We start from the raw sequence: 20353 nt of genomic DNA, 5'->3' as shown, positions 1-20353 counted from the left end.
GGCCTTCCAAGTGTGGGTAATAATTTTATGCCTGATACTAATTCCACCACAGCTAGAACTGTCTGTAGTGAAGGTCCAGGCAGAAATTTAGTTGATGCAATTTACCTTAAAACTTGCTAAGTAAAACTCATTTTCTAATTTTGACTATATCTATAGATACAGAAGCAGATATATATCTCCTATTTCCATTTGCTTTCTGCTTTGTGCAAATGTGACATGTGGGACTATTACATTGAAATTTTCTGTGCCCTTGCACTGAAGTTCCCATTAAAATGCATTCTGAAATCAACATTAGTATTTTGGCATACAAATGACATGTAACACACCAATGATGTAAAAATGTCATAAAAGAAATAAACAAATTAGGAATATCAGTGATGATGAATATGGAGAAAATGAAAAGATCCCATACCACAACATAGGACAACAGAAAGAAATGAAAAATGGCATATTCACCAATCCCTAGTTTAAAATGTCCATTCTTTTTTTTTTAAAGTGAAAATGCCTTAACTTTTAAACAGATTATTTTTTTAATCCTAGAATTTATTTGTATTGGAGAAACATGCACAATTTGTTTAATGTGCTGTCAAGTTGCAGCCAATTTATGGCAAAACCCATAGAGTTTACAAGGCAAGAGGTGTTCAGAGGTGGTTTGTAGGGTTGCCGGCCTCCAGGTAGTAGCAGGAGATCTCCTGCTATTACAACTGATCTCCAGCCGATAGAGATCAGTTCACCTGGAGAAAATGGCTGCTTTGGCAATTGGACTCTATGGCATTGAAGTCCCTCCCCTCCCCAAACCCTGCCCCTCCTCAGGCTCCACCCCCAAAACCTCCTGCCGGTTGCAAAGAGGGACCTGGCAACCCTAGTGGTTTGCCATTGCCTACCTCTGCATAGTGACCCTGGAATTCCTTGGTGGGCTCTCATCCAAATACAAACTAGGGTGGACCTTGCTTAGCTCCTGAGATCTGATGAGACTGGGCTAGCTTGGGTCATCTAGGTCACAGCAATCAAGCATGTATCATGATATAAATCCCCAGGTCAGTGATTAATGTTTGCTATTGATTCTTCACATCCCTTCTGCCTCTCTGGCCTGAAGATGCAAAGCTAAATTTTCTAGCAGAGAATTTGGTCTGATGGTGGTTTTCTACTCAAGCACAAGAATTCGGCAATGTCCCTTCTATTATTGTTAATGGAAGTCTTTTAGCTAAATCCCTTTTAGCACACTAAAAGCCTAATCGCCTTCTTTCCCCCTATCACTGGGGACATAAAAGTGTCTCTTCCTGGGAAATATCAGGGGATTATTTCCAATTAGTAGGAGCCCAAATATAGAACACATGTTAAGACCCTGCCTCCCCCATAGGTTGTGTAATCCCTGACCTCCATGCCTGCTCTGCAAGTCTTGATGCTTTGATACCACAGTAAGATTTCAGAGGAAAGGAATGACGCAGCCCTCCTGGCTTAGATGATCTGATTTTGCTAACAGTGCCATCCTAAACACTTCTAAGACATGGATTTTAAAAGGGGTAACTGTGCCTAGGATGGGCTCTGCAAAGGTCTAAGCAGCCAGAGGGCAGGCAGCTCAGGCCGCTAACTGCTTAAGTAGCTTCAGGAGAGCTTAGAATCTGAATTCTTAACATCTGAATTCCAAGGTCGAGCAGCTTCTGACAAATTATTCCCTTTCATCCATGACAGTGCTTCATGAGCTATCAAATTATTCCTTGTTGCTTGGTGTAGATCAGGTCAGTGGTTTCATTCAGAGCCTTGTGCGAGAAATGGACAGACAGTACTTGCTGCTTGTGAATGTGATGACATATTCATTAAACCATGCATAATTCAAAGCAATTTTCTATCCTATTCAGAGAAAACGACTGTCTTAACTTCATATTTTGATCTTTACAGGAGTCACATGAACTCCTTTCCAGTGCTCATTTATGTAAGAACTTGGCAGGGTTTTAGCTATAACTGTTAAGGTAGTATCAGTAGTGAATGAGATAATTCTGTGCTCTGCTCTTCAAACACGGAATCCTTCAGGAAATAAATATAATAGATGGGAGTTTAAAGATACATTAGATTTCAAAGCCATCAATATTTATTACAGAATTTATTATATTTTGATGGTGTGCGATACAATGCAATTTTCCACTTCAGGCACTAAAATATCTTGGGCTGGTCCTGCAAACGGTGCCTTCTCTTTTGTGCAGAGCCCCAGATTATGTGTGAGCAGAAATTCAAAAGGTAAATTGATATTTTACACACACACACACTGGTGTCTGCTCTTAAATACAAGTAATATATTTAGCAATTTTTAAATATGTGAATGGTGAGTTGCCTGGAAGACACACAGAGCAATTCTAAGCAGGTCTACTCAGAGTTCAAGTTATACTTGGCAACCCTGTAACCATGGCTCCCATCTTGTGCATCAGCCTGCCGAGAAGGTCAGGAAGGCCCCCATGCTTTTATCATTCAGGATGGTATAAAAAAGAGATTAATGGAATAGGATTGCCATCCACTGCCATGATTATTGTAGGATCATAGAGAGGAGGCACTTCAGTGTGGTATAATGCCACAGAGTGTGGTACAATGTCTTCCAAAGCAGCCATTTGCTCCAAGGGAACAGTACAGAGTAATCCATGCTCTATATTGTTTATTGTATACCTTGCCTCAGATTGCTGTTCACACTGTTATCTAATTCTGTAATCCTAGTACTATTCACACCTTAAGGTGAATAGGGCCATAAATTGCTTGGGGGCAAGGGCATTCTTTTACCCATACTGCAGGATTATTTTGACTTGATACTTGATCAACTCTGAAGATGGCAAGAGGAATAAAAGGGACAGTATTGGATTGATAGATCTATTTGTCTCATGCCTTTTTGGAAGCCATAATACATCATTTTGACACATTTCTCTGTTATTACTCTACAGATGTGACAGATGTGTTCTTCAATGCATGTGGATTTTTCTAATGTATTTAGCACTAGACACCACTGAGCTATGTTCCAGTGACTGGCCCAATAATGCAGGAGATTGCATGACATCCTTACATCCCAATCTTAAGGATATGCATGGCAGTTAATCATAAGAAAAATATGAGAGAATCCCCTCTGACTGCCTAAAAATGAGTTGTACCCTTCTGACTGCCTAAAAATGAGTTGTACCCAGTTACAGCTTCGCCTACAATTACCACAATACAGCCCACAGCATAGTTTGCAGGTTAGATCTTTAAAATCTTGGGTTCACTCTTAAGCAACTGATCACTTTTGTTTTTGACAGATGGCGCATGCTTGGTCTATTTGAATAAGAGCAAATGAAAGTTAATTCTCTTGAGTTTTTTTTTTTTAATTTAAACTTACCTATTATTGAGGTAGGAATAATATGTGTGGCTACGGCTGAAAGAACATTTTAATTTAAGCCATTCGTGTATGATAAAATTGTTCACTTGAGAAGAATCTCTTTCCTTTTAGGCACTTCCTATATAAGAAAGAGGAGAATCATTCATTTTGTCTCTAGTCCGAACAGCATTTTCCCCCCCATTTGGAACATTTTTCTAGCCATCTTGTTCAAAAGTACTGGGGTGGGGGTGGGGGGTGGGAGTGCTCTGTTTGGACTGGATTGCGTTAAAGAAAAATCAGTTTTGTAATCAATTAAAGGTTTAGCTGATTACTCAATGGGGGGCATTTTAATTGATAGGGAAAAAGATTAAAGTGCACACTTGTTCATTTTGGCACTTATTTGGATCTGATGTGTTTCTGAAGTCATACTTAAAAAGAAAATATGAAAGCTGGCCTTTACTGTTTAGTAAAAGCTACCTCTCACTGTTGAAAGCAAAGTTACTTCATACATCTTTCAGAATCTCAAAAAGACATCTGAACTGATGGTTTGTAGGAAGAATGTTTAAAAGTAAATGATTAATCCGTTAATACGCAATTGATTAACCTAATAAATATCTTTAGTTAATTGATAGGTATCTTGTCAATATATAGTTTTGAATCTGCGAAGGAATGAATAGGAGGTCTTCCCATTGCTTTACATGGGCCCATTGAAACCAATGACGAGAAAATTGGCTTTGCAGTTCCCAGCACACATTCATTATTGTTAAAGAAGGTAGACTATGGGGATTTTTTGAGGAGCTCCTGGAGGGGCATTTTTTTGAGGTAGGGGTACCAAATTTTCAGATTAGCTGCAAGGGACACTCCTTGCATGAACCCCAAAGTTTGGTAAAGTTTGGGTTGAGGGGTCTAGTTTTATGGGTCCCTCCATAGGAATAGTCAAAATGGATACTAGTCATGATGCATACCTACTCTCTCCAGGATCAGAGGAGCATGCCTATTAAATTAGGTGCTGTGGAACACAGGCAGGATAATGCTTCTGCAGCCATCGTGTTTGTGGACTTCCTGGTTGGCCACTGTGTGAACAGACTGCTGGACTTGATAGGCCTTGGTCTGATCCAGCATGGGTTTTCTTATATTCTTATGTTCTAATACATTGCATACTTCGCCCTTGATGCACAGGTCACACATGGCCACCAACATTTAGACCAGCTTCTGGGTGAGAAGCTGAAGACGGGTTGCCACATTGTTTTATAGCCTCAGCACCAGCACACACACTGCTGGAATGTAGTCTGCATGACTTACGTTGGCTCCAGAAACTCGGCCATCTTCTCATGAAGCTCTTGCATCATAGGAATGACCAGAGCCAGCATTGCCATGTCAGATGAGAGCAACTGTGTAAAGTCCTAAAAGGCTGAAGGACCTCCACAGTCTGAGAGATAGTGAACCACTCTCCTGGTTGAGCTGGCTCTCTTGCTGCAACACATCGCTCTCACAGAACAATGCATTGAGGCCTATCAAGTCCAGCAGTCTGTTCACACAGTGGCCAACCAGGAAGTCCACAAATACGATGACTGCAGAAGCATTATCCTGCCTGTGTTCCACGCCACCTAATTTAATAGGCATGCTCAAGCATGGCATGGGTGGAGTTCCAATGAGTGCTGACATCGCCAAAAAGGCTGTGCTCTGGCATGCCTTTCTGGGCTTGCTTCTCACCCAGCAGAAATTTGTCCTTCAAATGTCAAGAGAAGTGACTGTCATTTCATGATGATACATGGGAAATCACGAGTTGCAGTGTCCAGTTGGGATTCCTCTGAAGAACCCAGACCCAGGGCACCCCTCACCACAAGGTGGAGAAGGTGGGCTGCACAGTAAATCCATGCCTCCAGGCCCAATGCTGCTGCCACCGCCCTAATGTTTTTGCCGCCATCCATCACCATGAAGCCAATGGTGATGCCCCTGCACATCCAGCTCTCTAACTGGTTTCTGATGGCGACGGTGTTGTTGTCCAATGTGCAGCACATCAAAAAGCTTGGTGTGGAGCAGAGCCTGGCAATAGCTGGCCCATCGGCTCTCACCCTGCCTAGTGCTGGTCTCCCCACTCCCACCCAGGACCTTGTTGGGTTGCCACCAGTGCGCAGTTAGGGAGAGGTACCCATGCTATGACTGTGGACTACTCCAGATATCGGTTGTGAAGTGCACAGTTCTCCCACCAGCGTGGGAAATCTGTGCCTTCACATACTCCCTGACAGCCCTGTGCAATGAGGGTATCATGGCCCTGCTCATCGTGGTGCGAGCAGAGGATGTGTACCAGGGAGCCAGGTCACGGAACACCCTGTGGAAGCCAATGTTCTCTACCATGCTAAAGGGCACCCCATCAATGGCAATATTGTGATATTGTGTATTTGGATTTCCAAAAGGTTTTTGACAAAGTCCCCCACCAAAGTCCCCCACCAAAGACTGCTAAGCAAACTCCATAGTCATGGGATAAGAGGACAAGTCCTCTTATGGACTGAGAGCTGGCTGAAAAATAGGAAGCAGAGAGTAGGAATCAATGGTCAGTTCTCACAATGGCGGGATGTGAGCAGTGGGGTCCCTCAGGGATCTGTGTTAGGACCGGTGCTTTTCAACCTGTTCATCAATGACCTGGAGTTGGGGTTAAACTGTGAAGTAGCCAAGTTTGCAGATGACACCAAATTATTTAGGGTGGTTAAAACAAAATCAGACTGTGAAGAGCTCCAGAAGGATCTCTACATACTGGAAGAATGTGCATTAAAATGGCAAATGAGATTCAATGTGAGTGTAAAGTGATGCATATTGGGGCAAAAAATCCCAACTCCACATATACACTGATGGGATCTGTGCTGGCAGCGACTGACCAAGAAAGGGATCTCGGGGTGGTAGTGGATAGCTCAATGAAGATGTCAACCCAGTGTGCGGCTGCTGTAAAAAAGGCAAATTCCATGCTGGCCATAATTAGACGAGAAATAGAGAATAAAACTGCTGATATCATACTGCCCTTGTACAAATCTATGGTGAGACCACACTTGGAATACTATGTACAGTTCTGGTCAACACACCAAAAAAAGGATATTACAGAGCTTGAGAAGGTGCAGAAAAGAGCAACCAAAATGATTAGGGGACTAGAGCAACTGTCCTATGGGGAGCGGTTAAGACGCTTAGGGCTGTTTAGCTTGGAAAGAAGGCGGCTGAGGGGAGACATGATAGAGGTCTATAAAATTATGCATGGTTTGGAGAGAGTGGACAGGGAGAAGTTTTTCTCCCTCTCCTATAATACTAGAACATGGGTCATCTGCTAAAGCTGGAGGGCGAGAGATTCAAAACAGATAAAAGGAAGTATTTGTTCACACAACGCATAGTTAAATTGTGGAACTCCCTGCCCCAGGATGTGGTGATGGCTGCCAGCTTAGAGGGCTTTAAGAGGGGAGTGGACATATTCATGGAGGAGAGGGGTATTCATGGCTATTAGTTAGAATGGATACTAGTCATGCTGCATACCTATTCTCTCTAGTATGAGAGGAGCATGCCTATTATTTTGGGTGCGGTGGAACACAGGCAGGATGGTGCTGCTGCTGTGGGCTTCCTAGAGGCACCTGGTTGGCCCCTGTGTGAACAGACTGCTGGACTTGATGGGCCTTGGTCTGTTCTTATGAGTGGTCTTTCTCACTGCCACCTTATGCCCACCTCTTGGAACCCACATGCCAGCCTCGCCAAGCATCTCGGTCATAGTTGCTTCCTGTCCCTTTCCTACCGGAGAACCTGCACTGTGTGCAGCAAGGAGAGCACAAAGTGAGATTGGTGCTCACCTCGCCTCTTGGCTGGCTCGTGCCTGCTTGGCCACCCGCGCACCAGCCTCTCCCCTGAAGAAGCACCACCTGGTGGTGCTTCGTCAGATGGTTCCAGAGCCTGGAGGTCTAGAAATGATAAAGGGCTCTCCTTCGACTAATAAAGGCCCTACACAGCTGGCACTGTGCATAACATGGATCCTCGGTCACATGGAAGTGCTTCTAGATTGAGGATGTGAGGGGGCAAACCACCTGTCGAGCAGCTGTGGGCACCACTTGAAAAGCTTGGGGCAGATGTGCCGTGTCTAGGGGACGCAGGGGGGAAATGGCAGGGGGAAGGGGGTTGAGATGGCTGCACCTCTGGGTGCACCTCCATCGCTTCCTCTTGCACCTCCTCCACCCTCTCCTCCTGCCTCCCCTTAGAAAGACTGCTGGGGTGTGAAGGAGGCGAAGGCGATGGTTGACCCAGCACCTCCGCAAGCTCCTCTACCACCCTCGTGGACATTGGGGTGAGCTCCAAAAGACTTGCGTCCATGAAGCTCAGCCCAAATGACAGGTCAGGCCTCTCCTCCTGCCGCTGCTGCTGGGAAGGGTTGACAACAGCAGCAGCAGGGAAAGCCTGAGCAGCAGATCCCCGCCCAGTGCCAGCATCTGCAGTCACCTGTGCAGGTGGGGCAGCTCCAGAGGCCCCCTCGAAAAAGAGAGTCCTGCATGGATTCTTTATTGCACTTCTCCAGCCAGAGGCTGGGATGGTGGAAGGCATCTCTGGAGCTGGTCTCCACACAGGTCATGGGAAAGTCATAGCCCTCCCTTTCTCCTCTACCCCTCTAGACTTCTCCTTTGCTTTGCCCCCAGAGTTCTGCTGTATTCTACCCCTGCCACTCATTGTTCCCCTGGGCCAAAGTCTAGCTAACTACAGGGAAATACAGGGAAATTAAGGGCCTAGCTACCTTTCCTGTACACACAATAAAATGGCTGGGGAGAAAAAAAAGAAATCTGTCATCCCTACTTAGCAATAAAGGGGTATTTGTATACATGTGTCTCTGAAGAGACATGCTTCAGTCTAGAGAGCTCATAACTGTGGTGTTGCTAAGCAACACCACCTTACAGCCATAATGTGAAAATAAACCAGGCCTTGAGGAGTACAGCACAGCTAAAACAGAGGTAGAAAGTGTCACATACAACATGGAGCACCGAGGCAATATCTTCGGCTGGCTGCTGACTGTCTACTATCAGACCTGAATCTATTGGTGATATCATAATCCAGTGGCTCCTGTTTGCCAGTCCCAGTTATTTGGTATCTGTATCTGCCAAATCATTTCCCCTATTTTACTTTCGGTGTGATTTTTGAATATCTCTTTAAAAAAATCAGTATACACTAACTTCAGGTTTTACTGATCACATTTATATTTCATACTTCCTCAAGTAACTCAGGGTACCCTACGTGGAATATATCTCTTTAAAAAGCAACATCATAACCCTGTGAGGTAAACAGGTCGAGAGAGAATAGATGGTCCTGACCAGCTGAGGTTTTCCCCCAACCTTCCTCTCTGGAAGTCAGGTATCTGCAGTTAAAAATCTGAGGGTGGGGTATATATCTTGATTCTATAGGAAGGTGAGAAGAACTATTACTACTATATTTTTGAGCATCACTTTACTTGCATGAGAAATTAATTCAACTGTCGACTTCCGGTGGTGCTGCTGGGGAGAGCACTCCATTTCCCCAGGCTGTCCTGGGAGAAATCCAAGTTTGCGTTATTTCTGGGGTACATAGATACCCCAATCCGACCCTTGCAAGTGGGTTGGAAAGCAGGAATTCCCTGCAGCCCGCAAACGCGGTTTGACCTCCTAGGTACTCTGAGGGGGCTTTTTAAGCCCCTCGGAGTCCTGGACGCCGGTCCTGCGAGGGCACTAGGGAAGGACATCGCCAAAATGCAACTTAGGCATCAAGCTCTACCCTCCACCACCTTAATACCAACATAAGGACTACATAAAGAAAAGAACCTCACCTCTTGACACCCAAGTGAGTACAAAAGAACTCTTCGTCTACTTACTGGAAACTTGAACAGACGGGGGGCTGATAAGAATATTTCTGGGACCCCCATTCCTCCTTAATCTGAACTGAAAAAGTTTGATCTGAGTTAGCCATCGGGATTAGCGACAGGAGCCTTATCAATCCGATCAGCCTAAACCATAATAAAGAGTCGGAAGGATACCTTTTGATTGACAAGAACTATCACCAATGGGTCCAAGGGAAGGGGAGGGTGATTTTTCTTCCTGATTTTCCGGTGAAGAATATCCTGCCACGTTTGCAGTAAGGGAGCGCCTGGAACGGAAGACCCTCTATAACAACCTATCTATCATCGGAACTAAAATAACAGGAAGTAGTTGTAGGACCGATTACACGTCGCACTCGAGTTACTTGGAAATCATTCCTGAAGCAACGACCATCGAGAAGAGGCGGTAGAAGGTCCATAGCACTAGCAACTTCCTGTATACTTCCTGATCAGCCCGACCTAGAGCGACCGAAAAAACTCACTGGTATTTCAAAACTTTAAAACGCAATTCTAGAGCCAATTTCGACTCTTTTCAACCCGAAAAAATTATAAGGCTGATGTTTGAATTATTATCTTTTAATTAGAACTTTAAAGGCCCTGTCTGTGGACATGTATTTTACCAGCTTCTTTTGGCTTAATACATAGCCCTGCTCCTATGAAATCAAAGGGAATTTTACAGAATTCAAACATGGAAAAAAAAAATACAGGACATGCTTGCTAAACATTCTGAGGTGACAATTAAACAATTAAAACAGATTTCAACACAGATGGCTCAACTGATTTCAATGATGACGACTCTTGACCAATCATCACAGGTAGGCAATCAGAAGTTGGATCTGGTTATAGAAGACATAAAAGTCTTGAAAACTCAAATGATGACCACAAATACAGACATACAAGCAATGGACTCTTCTGCCCAAAAAGTCATGGAAGAATACAAGGATACAAAGAAGAAGACAGATGTTCAAGAAAGCAACCAGCCGGCGATAAAGAGATCAGACATACAAGAAATAGACTTTTCATTTAAAAAAGTCATGGAACGACGTGTGGATATAAGGAAGAAGAGAGCAGGTCAAGGAATACAGATTGAAGCCACGATGGAGATGAAGCCCAGAAAGAGTTATTTTTGGATACGTATCCTGTCTGAGGAAATGAGAGAGAACAAAGAAATCCTGTTCCCATACCTGACTGGTCTATTTCAGTTACAGAAGGAAGTATTAGACCATGGTTAAAGGATTGATTTAAACATGATTGCTGGATCCAAAGGCTTTGATAGTGTGGACGGGTGGCATGGCTATTAATGATGTAGTGGAATTAAGATTAAGACATCATTTTGGGAATAAAGGGCTAGAAATTCTTGAGAAAAAAAGACTGGATTGTTAAAATGTTTGAAGTGGCAGAAATGGCAAAACTCACAGCTATTCTAAATGAAGAAAATGAAGAAAATGACGTTCGGTTTCTGGGGGAATGGGAGGCGTGGATGCATTATTGTGAATATGAGTTAAAATAGGGAAGAATGGAAGAATATTTTCTAATCTGATCCAGAGGATTATTTTTGGTTTTTTTTATAATGAATAAGCATAATTATATTTACTAACAGATTATGGTTTTTTTTTATACAGGATATTGATAGTTTATTAAGATTAGATTAACTACGACGAGATGAACTTTTTATTAAGAGGAAGATAGAGGTGAAGGGGAAGTCAAAATTTTTCATTTCTTTTTTTTTCTTTCTTTTTTTTCTTTATTATATGTTATGGAACTATAACAACTTTAGGTTAGAATTGAAATTTTATATTGTCATAGATGTTGTTTAATGCAATGGAAATTTTTTAGTATAAAATCCAATAAAATCTATATATATAAAAAAAAGAAATTAATTCAACTGTCTGATAGTTGCTGCAATCTTTGACATCTCCTTTCTTTGGAATTGGAATGAAAATTGATCGTTTCCAGTCTGTGGGACATTGTTTGTTTTCCATATTTGTTGGCATATTCTTGTCAAGATTTTGATGGACTACATTTCTGTGGCTTGGAATAGCTCTACTGATTTCCCATCTGCTCCTGGTGATTTGTTTCTCCCAGCTCAGCTTTCTTCTTAGTGCAGCTTTTACTTCACTTTCTAAAATTGTAGGTTCTTCTTCAAATGATTCTTCTTGGAAGGAATCTGTCATAGTGGTCTATAAAATTATGCATGGTATGGAGACAGTGAACATGGAGAAGCTCCCCCCCCCTCTCATAATATCAGAACTGCTGAAGCTGGAGGGTGAGAGTTTCAAAATAGATCAAAGGAAGTATTTCTTCACACAACACATAGTTAAATTGTGGAACTCCCTGCCCCAAGATGTGGTGATGGCTGCCAACCTGGAAGGCTTTAAGAGGGGAGTGGACATGTTGATGGAGGATAGGGCTATCTATGGCTACTAGTCAAAATTAATGCTAGTCATGATGCATACCTATTCTCTCCAGTATCAGAGGAACATGCCTATTATATTAGGTGTTGTGAAACATAGGCAGGATAATGCTGTTGCAGTTGTCTTGTTTGTGGGCTTCCTAGAGGCACCTAGTTGGCCACTGTCTGTCTGGACTTGATGGGCCTTGGTCTGATCCAGCATGGCTTTTCTTATGTTCTTATGGCATTTGAAGAACTACTTACTCCCAATTTTCACCTGCTTTCCCCAAACTCCTTCTCTTCCTGTTAACTACATCTTGTACATGTTTTCACTGACCTCCACAGCTCTAATATGCAAAATGCATTCTATGCCCCCCTCAGAACTGTATCACAGATTAGACATGAAAAAACCCAGTTTAAGCACAGCAGTACCCCAAACCCTAAGTTTCAGGCCCCCAAACCCTGAGTTACAATTTGTAAGTATCTTGCTCTTCGGTTCTTGTAGGTTATCCGGGCTGTGTAACACTGTCCTTCAGTGTTACTCCTCTGAAGATGCCTGCCACAGTTGCTGGCAAAACGTCAGGAAAGAAAATTCCAAGACCATGGTTACACAGCCCGGATAACCTACAAGAACCAATGAACTCTGACCATGAAAGCCTTCAACAATATCTTGCTCTTCATTCTTAATTTTGTTCTCCTTTTTTCTTTTAAGTGCATAAAGTCTGCATTGGGTTGCCCATATGGGGAAAAAAAATGCTTGACATTTGCAAATGTCAATTTAATAACAAACTCAGGAAGCCCTTGTATTGAATTCAGCTTGGCGAAGCAGTCAAAGAATGGAAAACATCTGTCTCTTTCCAGTGAATGAAGCTGTAACTTATGGATGTGGGTACATTATATTATTGATTGTTTTCAAATGAATTGCCTCTGTGCAGACCAAGACATTCTGTTTCTTTTCTCCATGCTTCTTCATGGTGATTAATCTCCCAACAGAATGTAGTACATATTCTATTTGTCTTTTTCTTGCCGTGCTTTGTTCAGATTCTGTTGGCTATGTGAATTCATTTTTGCTGCTCTTTGGCACTTAACAGATATGATTACTTAGATTTGGGTGACTTGGTGGGGGATTTTTCTTGCTATTTATTTTTTGTGTTGAATATTATCATAACAAATACAGATTTGCTGGCACTATTACAGCTCATTAGCTAGATGTACAGGAGGAAATCAGATGGGACAAACTGTTATTTTTCAAAGACTCTGGCACTGCTGAAGCTACGTAGGGCTGGTGCTGGAAGTTGCATGGATCGAAAGCTTCCTGGGAAATACTCTGGGGCCATTTATGCAGGGGTCAGTTTTGATGCTTGCTCAAAGCTCTTTTTTTAAATGCAATCTTTAAAATGCCTATTCACCGTCCCGACACAAAAGGATAAATTTCACCCCCCCACACTTGCCTGCTCCTTCATTCCTTCCATTAGCAACTGCTGTTTGCATAGCTAACGCGTGGCTGTGATTTTGCATGCTTCCTTGAGGGGGTTCTTTGAGGTGGAGGTGGAGCAAACACAAAAGGTTGCATTAAAGGGACTCTTAAGAAATGCAAAGCAGGTATGCGTCGACTTCGCAGTTACTTCCTGAATGACAGTTCAGCGTGAAAAACTTTAAAAAAAATATGCGGGGCACTTCAGCCTGGAACGTGCTGCTAATTACCAAACATAAATGGCCTGGGTGACTTGAAGGAAGAGCACCATCCATATAAAGCATTAAAAGGAGGAGAAGAATAAAAGTTGGTTTTTATACCCCGCTTTTCTCTTCCTTTAAGAAGTCTCACACTGGCTTACAATTGCCTTCCTTTCCCCTCCCCACAACAAGCACCTTGTGAAATAGGTGGGACTGAGAGAGTTCTGCGAGATCTGTGACTAGCACAAGGTCACCCAGCAGGCTTCATGTGGAGGAATGGGGAAACTCCAGTTCAACACATTAGAGTCCACCACTCGTGGAGGACGGAGGAATCGAACCTGGTTCTCCAGATTAGAGTCCACCGCTCTTAACCTGGCTTGTTGTGGCCTCAGCCATATATATAAGGCTCAAAATATATCTTTCATAAATATATATTTCATTTGCAACCAGCAGCATCTCTTTAGGGTAAATCTGTCTGGGAGAATTGGCATCCTAAAAACATGGTTTGTGTCCAACATCTAATGCTTGGAAGTTCTGGGAAGAAAGCCAGCTCTAACTGCTGTACCTCTAATTATGATTGCACTGTCAAGTTACAATTTAAACCAGTTTACAATTTACTGGTTTAAAACAACTTTGAATAATTAACAATGCAATTCCATGTGTAGTTACTCCAGTCTAAACACACTGAAACGAATGGGTATAGGCTGAAGTAATTCTGCATAGGATTACGCTGTAAAGTAGGGACCTCAGCTGAAACACTGGAGGATCTGAAGTGCAGTGATCATTAACAGTTTACATCGGCTACAGTCTGCTTTTGATGACAAACAGCCCATTCCTGAGCTGAGGCGTATGGGGACGGCGGGGAAGAGGCACAGCGGCTCCTCTTCCTAAGCCGTTTCCCCGATGCCATTAAACAAACGAAAAAAGCCGTTTCGCTGCTTTTTTCCGTTTAACTGGGGCTTTTTGCCCCATTGAAAACAGTGAGGCTGCGCCTGCTAAATAGCAGGCTAAATAGCAGGCACAGGCTAAATAGCAGGCTAAATAGCAGGCGCAGCAACGCTGTTCCGGCTGCCGGCGCAAGTGGCCCAAAGTGGGTAGGAAGCGGACTAAGCAGTGGCTCCTCCCCCCGCCCCGCCCCGGAACTTCCCCCCTGTGTCGGCGCGGCCTCTCCATGCCGTTGCCAGCGCCACTGAGAGGCTGCACTGGCGGAGGGGGACGGCGCAGTCCCGTGGTGCTCGGCCGCCGGCAAAACTGGTGTCGCCGCCGGCGTGAATGCGTGTAATTGCATGATTACACGCATTTATGCCGGTGGCGAGGTCACGCCGCCTCCTATCGACTTTCGGCCCGATTCTCAGGAATGGGCTGTTATTTTTTTAAAACCTCTTGAGTTCCTGATATCCTCCAAGTTCTGCAAATTGCAGTCAGTATTTCACACTGAATTGTTTGTAGGCAATCCGTGAACTGTAGTTCGAACCAATTCTCTTCAGCTGGCTTTTCATTTGTTCATGAAAGAACTGAAAAATTATTTTATACCTGTCTGGGATACTTTCAGTTGCATGACTGTCTGCAAAGTGAACAAATTACTCTGACCTGGGGCCAGATTCTACTTTATGTGGGGGAACAATGGCCTGAATGGTGATCATTTTCTTTGACATTAAAAAGAGGCCCTTCGGAGAGGGATGTCTGTACTATGTAGTTGCCTATATATTTTTTCTGTACTGTGGTTAACAGAAGCTCCATAGTTTTTTAATTGGGAAAACACCATGAAGGAAGAGTTAAACTCTACCCCTTGGGGCCATTCCCCCCTCCCCCTAGCCAGGAATGATTTAATTTCTACATATAGGGCATTCAACAAACTGGACCTAACTTTGTTTGCAATGTCCATTTCTTTTGGCGCTTGCACTTAATGTAATTGCAGTGATTGTTTTTATGTCCCCAATTCAAAACAAGCAGTATTTCAAGAAATTTGTCATCTGTGTCATGGTGACATTCAGCAAAGCAGATGGCCTCTGATGCATGTCTACAATTTGAAAAGGTAAAGGTCCCCTGTGCAAGCACCGGGTCATTCCTGACCCATGGGGTGACGTCACATCACAACGTTTCCTAGGCAGACTGTGTTTATGGGGTGGTTTGCCAGTGCCTTCCCCAGTCATCTTCCCTTTACCCCCAGCAAGCTGGGTACTCATTTCACCGACCTCAGAAGGATGGAAGGCTGAGTCAATCTTGAGCCGGCTACCTGAAACTGACTTCCGTCGGGATCGAACTCAGTTCGTGAGAAGAGCTTTTGACTGCAGTACCGCAGTTTACCACTCTGCAACACGGGGCTCTGGCAAATCAGAATTAAAACAGTGATCAGAATCTGGGTAATCACTATGAGGTGTACACTATGGTTTAGATGGGGAAAAAACCCAAAGCTTGATCTGCTTTAACTTTTCCTTTTTTTAAAGATGATGATTTAGATGAAGCATGTTTGCTGTAAAATGTTTCTGAAATCTGATTATTCTACGAGTCTCTGATGTATATTCTGAATATACAATGATTTTGCTCTTCATGCCACCGAGTCAATGGGGCATTTTGAAAGCTCAACGTGTATGGAACATAGAAACATCACTGTAATTATTGTGTGCATGAATGGAACTGATTCTTCTTGATTAAAGGATGTTGGATGTAAAAAGTATTTTTTAATTATTCATTAGTTTATCTTCAGACAAATAGCATCTCTAGCTGAACATATAAGCACATTATTTCTATGTAAGCCATTAACTATCTTTATAATCCAATAGGTGGAAAGGAAAAAAAATCAGATTAATTTTAATTAATTAACCTACATGCATATTAGAGTTTTTGTAATTTGTGCAATGATGTTTAAATTGCACAAAATGGAGATTAAGGATATTCAAATACTCGCTAGCCGGGTAGGAATTGTTTCTGGACTAGAATGAACAGATTTGTGGGTTTCAACTGTACCACTGCACATCTGGGACATTTAATCAAAATTTGTGGTTGGGAGCATCTAGTGAAGTTAAGGGCATTTGATTCATGATAGACAAATGGAAGAATTTCTTCAATTGTGAAGTTTGCTATCAGTGGATGTAATAGTGGCTTCTAGAGTAGATGGCTTCTAGAGTAGATGGTTTTAAAAGGTGATTACACATATTGAGGGATGATAGGTCCATTAGGGGCCACTAGCCAAAAGACTAAAGGAATCCTCCATATCCAGGATACCCATGTGGATTAAAAAAAAAACACTGAGAAAGGATAGGTCCTGGAGGCTAGATCCATCAATGGCCACTCGCCATGGCAACTAATAGGAATCTCTACAACCAGAAGCAGTAAATCTCTGAATATCAGTTTTCGGAGGCAACACCAGAAGATTTGTTTGTTGACCCATCAGGGCAATAGGTTGACCACTTGTGCAATAGAATGTTGGATTAGATAGGCCACTATCGAATGCAGCTGGACTCTCCTTACATTTGTATGACTTCGGTTAAACACCCCAGTGGTGGTCTTTGCATGAAGCACTGTGCCAGGGGGTGTTCTACGCAGAGCATTCCAAGACAGCATGATTGAATTAGAAGCAACCCAGTTTTCTTATTCAATCTCTGTATCCTCTGCAGGATAGAGTTTCTTTGCATCATCCAGAAATTGCGGGGAAAGAAGACAGAAACAGGCCTTAGCATCAAAATAAGATTTCTGAAAACCATTTATGTTCTGCATTGAATTACCTCCCCTTGAGAGGTTTCACAGAAATATCATAAAATCTTTTTTTATTGGTAGGAGTTTAGGGGTTTGGTATTTGACATTGTTGGTATTTGTGTTTTAATTGACAAATTATTAATTGAATGTGTATTTGAAAATAAAACATTCTAGCTCTTAATTTTGTACAAATTTCCTTTGTTAAACTCGGGTTGGGACTGGGAGGCACCATTTTGTAGAGGTACCAATCATACCTGGAAGGGGGGTTTCAGAAGATGGTGCTGGAAAACTGCTGCTTGGCCCCTTGGCCTTTGGGGTCCCACAAGACTCCATCTTGTCCCCCATGCTTTCAACGTCTGCATGAAACTACTGTGTGAGGTCATTCAGGGACTTGGGCTGGGCTATCACTAATATGCAGATATGTCATGTTCCTAGTGAACCCCCAAAAAACTGTAGAACCCCTGAAGGAATTTCTTCTCTGCATGAAGTTTTGGAGTGGATTCAGGCAAATAAACTGAAGCTTAATCCTGACAAGATGGAAATGCTACTGGTGAGCAGAATGTCTGATCCAGAATTTGAAGTGTCACCTGCTCTGGAAGTGGCTTCATTCCCCTTTAAAGAACACACCTGTAGCATGTGGGTCTCCTGGACCTTGGGTAGGTTGGATAAGCAGGTTGCAGCTGAAGATAGGATCATCTTTTACCAGCTTTGTCTGGTTAGCTGCGGCATTTCCTGGGCAGAAAAGATCTGTATACTGTGGTGCAAGCCCTAGTAACATCTAGATTAGATAACTGAAATGCGCTCTACATGGAAATGCTGCAACCAGAATATTGACTATAGTGGGATTGTAAGGCCATGTCACTCTAGTCTTGGCCCATTTACACTGGCTCCCAATTTGTTTCCAAGGCCTACTCAAGGTATTGGTGTTGGCCTTCAAAACCCTTTATGGCTTTGGGAACCAAAAACCAGAAGGACCAACTACTCCCATATTTACTTACCCTACTCAACTTTTGAGGCCCTGTTTCAGGTGCTGTAACCATTTGAGATTCGGTGGCTGTTAACCCAAGAGAGAGCCTTCTTGGATGTGTCACCAAAAACTATGGAACTCTCTCCCCAGGAATATTTACCTGTCACAATCATCTGCTGACTTTTCTTTTCTCTGGTGTTCCCTCAATGATCCCTCCTTCCTGCCCTATGCTTTAATTACTGTTTTATGTACTTTTGGTATATATTTTAGTTATTTATTTATTACAGCATTTATACCCCTCCTTTCCTCATGGTTCAAGGTAGCTTGATTTTAATTATATTGTGATAGGTTTTTATAAAGTTTTAACTGCTAGCCACCTTGATGGTTATGTTTGGGCAGAAAGGCAGCATACAAATTTTGGAAAGGAAGCAAGCAAGAAAGAAAGAAAGCAAGCAAGAAAGAAAGGATAAGCCAAATTGCTAGTGCCATCCAAGATTGTGTGCAACCCCTCCTCTGATTGAATTACAAATTTAAAACAGAAACCATGAACAAAGGGACTTCCGGTAGAGCGCTGACCTGAGCACCATGTCTCTCGGGGATCTCCCCGAGGGAATCCAAGAAACATTCAAATTGGGGTGCAATAAGGCACTCCACCCCAGTCCTAGATAGCGGACTGGGATACAGGATCACTCCTGCAAGCTGTGAAGAGCGGTTTTGACTCCCATATTCTCTGAGAGAGTTTTTAAGCCTCTCGGAGGTGTGGATGCTGTCCCGCCGGCTACCGAGGGGATTTCCATCGCCATGAACGTCTCTTTGGCTCTAAGCTTCGACCTCCTCTATCTATCAACACTTAAATAATAATATTTTTGGAATGAAACCTCATCTTCCGAAGTCTGAGTAAGTTACAAGAACTCTCTTGTTTTTCCCTTGAATCTGAAGTCCTGAAGGACCGGGAAAATCATCTATGCAATCCGCGTTTCTCCGCCCAAAATATAAGTGACTTTGTAATTTAAAAAGATTAATTTAATAAGTAATTTAAAAAGATAAGGCAGGAGACTTATCTACTTGATCTGTACTTAGACATAACAAACGGGACTTTTGAAATACACTATAATTACCAATCAGACCCTGAGACGTCGAAAGGGGTGGGAGTAAACAAGAAAAATACCTTTGGATCTTTCCGGCTTGAGAAGGTCCTCCAGCCATGTTTGCACTGGAACGATCTAACTCGGAGCAGCAGAAGACAGCAAGGAAACCAGCAAATTTTAGTTATTATTGATCTAATCCTTTCACTTTAATGATAATCTTTGAAAATAACTCTTCTACTATTATTTTAAGCTAAAAGATAATATGTAATTGTTATATTGACTATAGTGGTAGAAAACAGAACTGAAATTACAGTTTGAACTATCCTAGTAGGATTAGAATTTTTAATACAAAAGAGTATACAAATTTATAGCAAGACGGAAGAAGATGAAGGGGAAGTCTTTTTATTATATCATATATTATTAACGATGAAATAACTTTTCGACAATATTGTTAAAATTCTTCTTATGGTACCTATTTATAAAATGTATATGTTGTTGAAAAGGTTTTCCTTACAGCACAATATTTTTTAAAAATAAAAAAAAATTATTTTTTAAAAAAAGAAACCATGAACAAAGAATAGTGCTGGCAACATCATGGAAACAAGAAACTATCCCAGATTTAGAAAAGTGGCAACAAAAATGGACTAGTCTGCGGTGATGGCCAAATTAACAAACATGCTGAAAGAAAGAATGATTGAACATTCACAGAAGAAATGGGAATGTTATTTTGAAAATGCTAACTGGAAAGCATAGTCGAAAACATAATAAACAAAATAATAACTGTACGCCTTGAGCAAGATATAGATTAAGCAGAAAGCAGAATATAAATATAGATAACTGTAGTAATGGTTAACTTTAAATAGAATATCTATTATCTATTATAAATTGAACATGTTAAGTAAATATCATGACAATAGATAATGTTTAAGATATAAACTGATCCCTGAAGTAAGCTCAAATTGTATGGATGGAAGTGTATGTATGTATATGTTTTGTTTGTTACCTTTTTTTTCTTCAAAATGTTAATAAAATATCTTTTTTTTAAAAGAAACCATGAACAAAAATGTCACTTTTTATCAACCACTAAAAATTCTTCCCCACGGCCACATAGCAGCTGCAAGAACATACATTTAAAACTCTGTGGGCCAAATTCAGCTCCTGCCTCCCCCTCCCATGCCATTTTCCTAAGCTAAAAAAGCCAGGAGGGGGAGTTATTTCTCTGTTTTTGCAGCTGCACGCACACAGAATATTGTGAAGCTCCCAAGAAGTGACCCAACTTGTCAAAGAGGTGTGGCATAGCTTGGCCCCAACACAGCTGTATGCATCCAGAGAGAGAGAGAGAGAG

The 20353-nt window shown here is 42.2% G+C and overlaps 1 pseudogene; it reads right to left on the bottom strand.

Annotated features, from left to right (window-relative positions):
- LOC130488498 (transmembrane protein 138-like) overlaps positions 1-4707 on the bottom strand; it is a 32478-nt pseudogene extending 27771 nt beyond the window's left edge.
- Positions 4708-20353: the final 15646 nt, after the last annotated feature.

The sequence above is a fragment of the Euleptes europaea genome, chromosome 16 (assembly GCF_029931775.1).
Source record: "Euleptes europaea isolate rEulEur1 chromosome 16, rEulEur1.hap1, whole genome shotgun sequence".
Classification (NCBI taxonomy): domain Eukaryota; kingdom Metazoa; phylum Chordata; class Lepidosauria; order Squamata; family Sphaerodactylidae; genus Euleptes; species Euleptes europaea.
The sequence above is the reverse complement of the archived record's forward strand: the minus strand, read 5'-3'. Positions and strand labels throughout refer to the sequence as shown.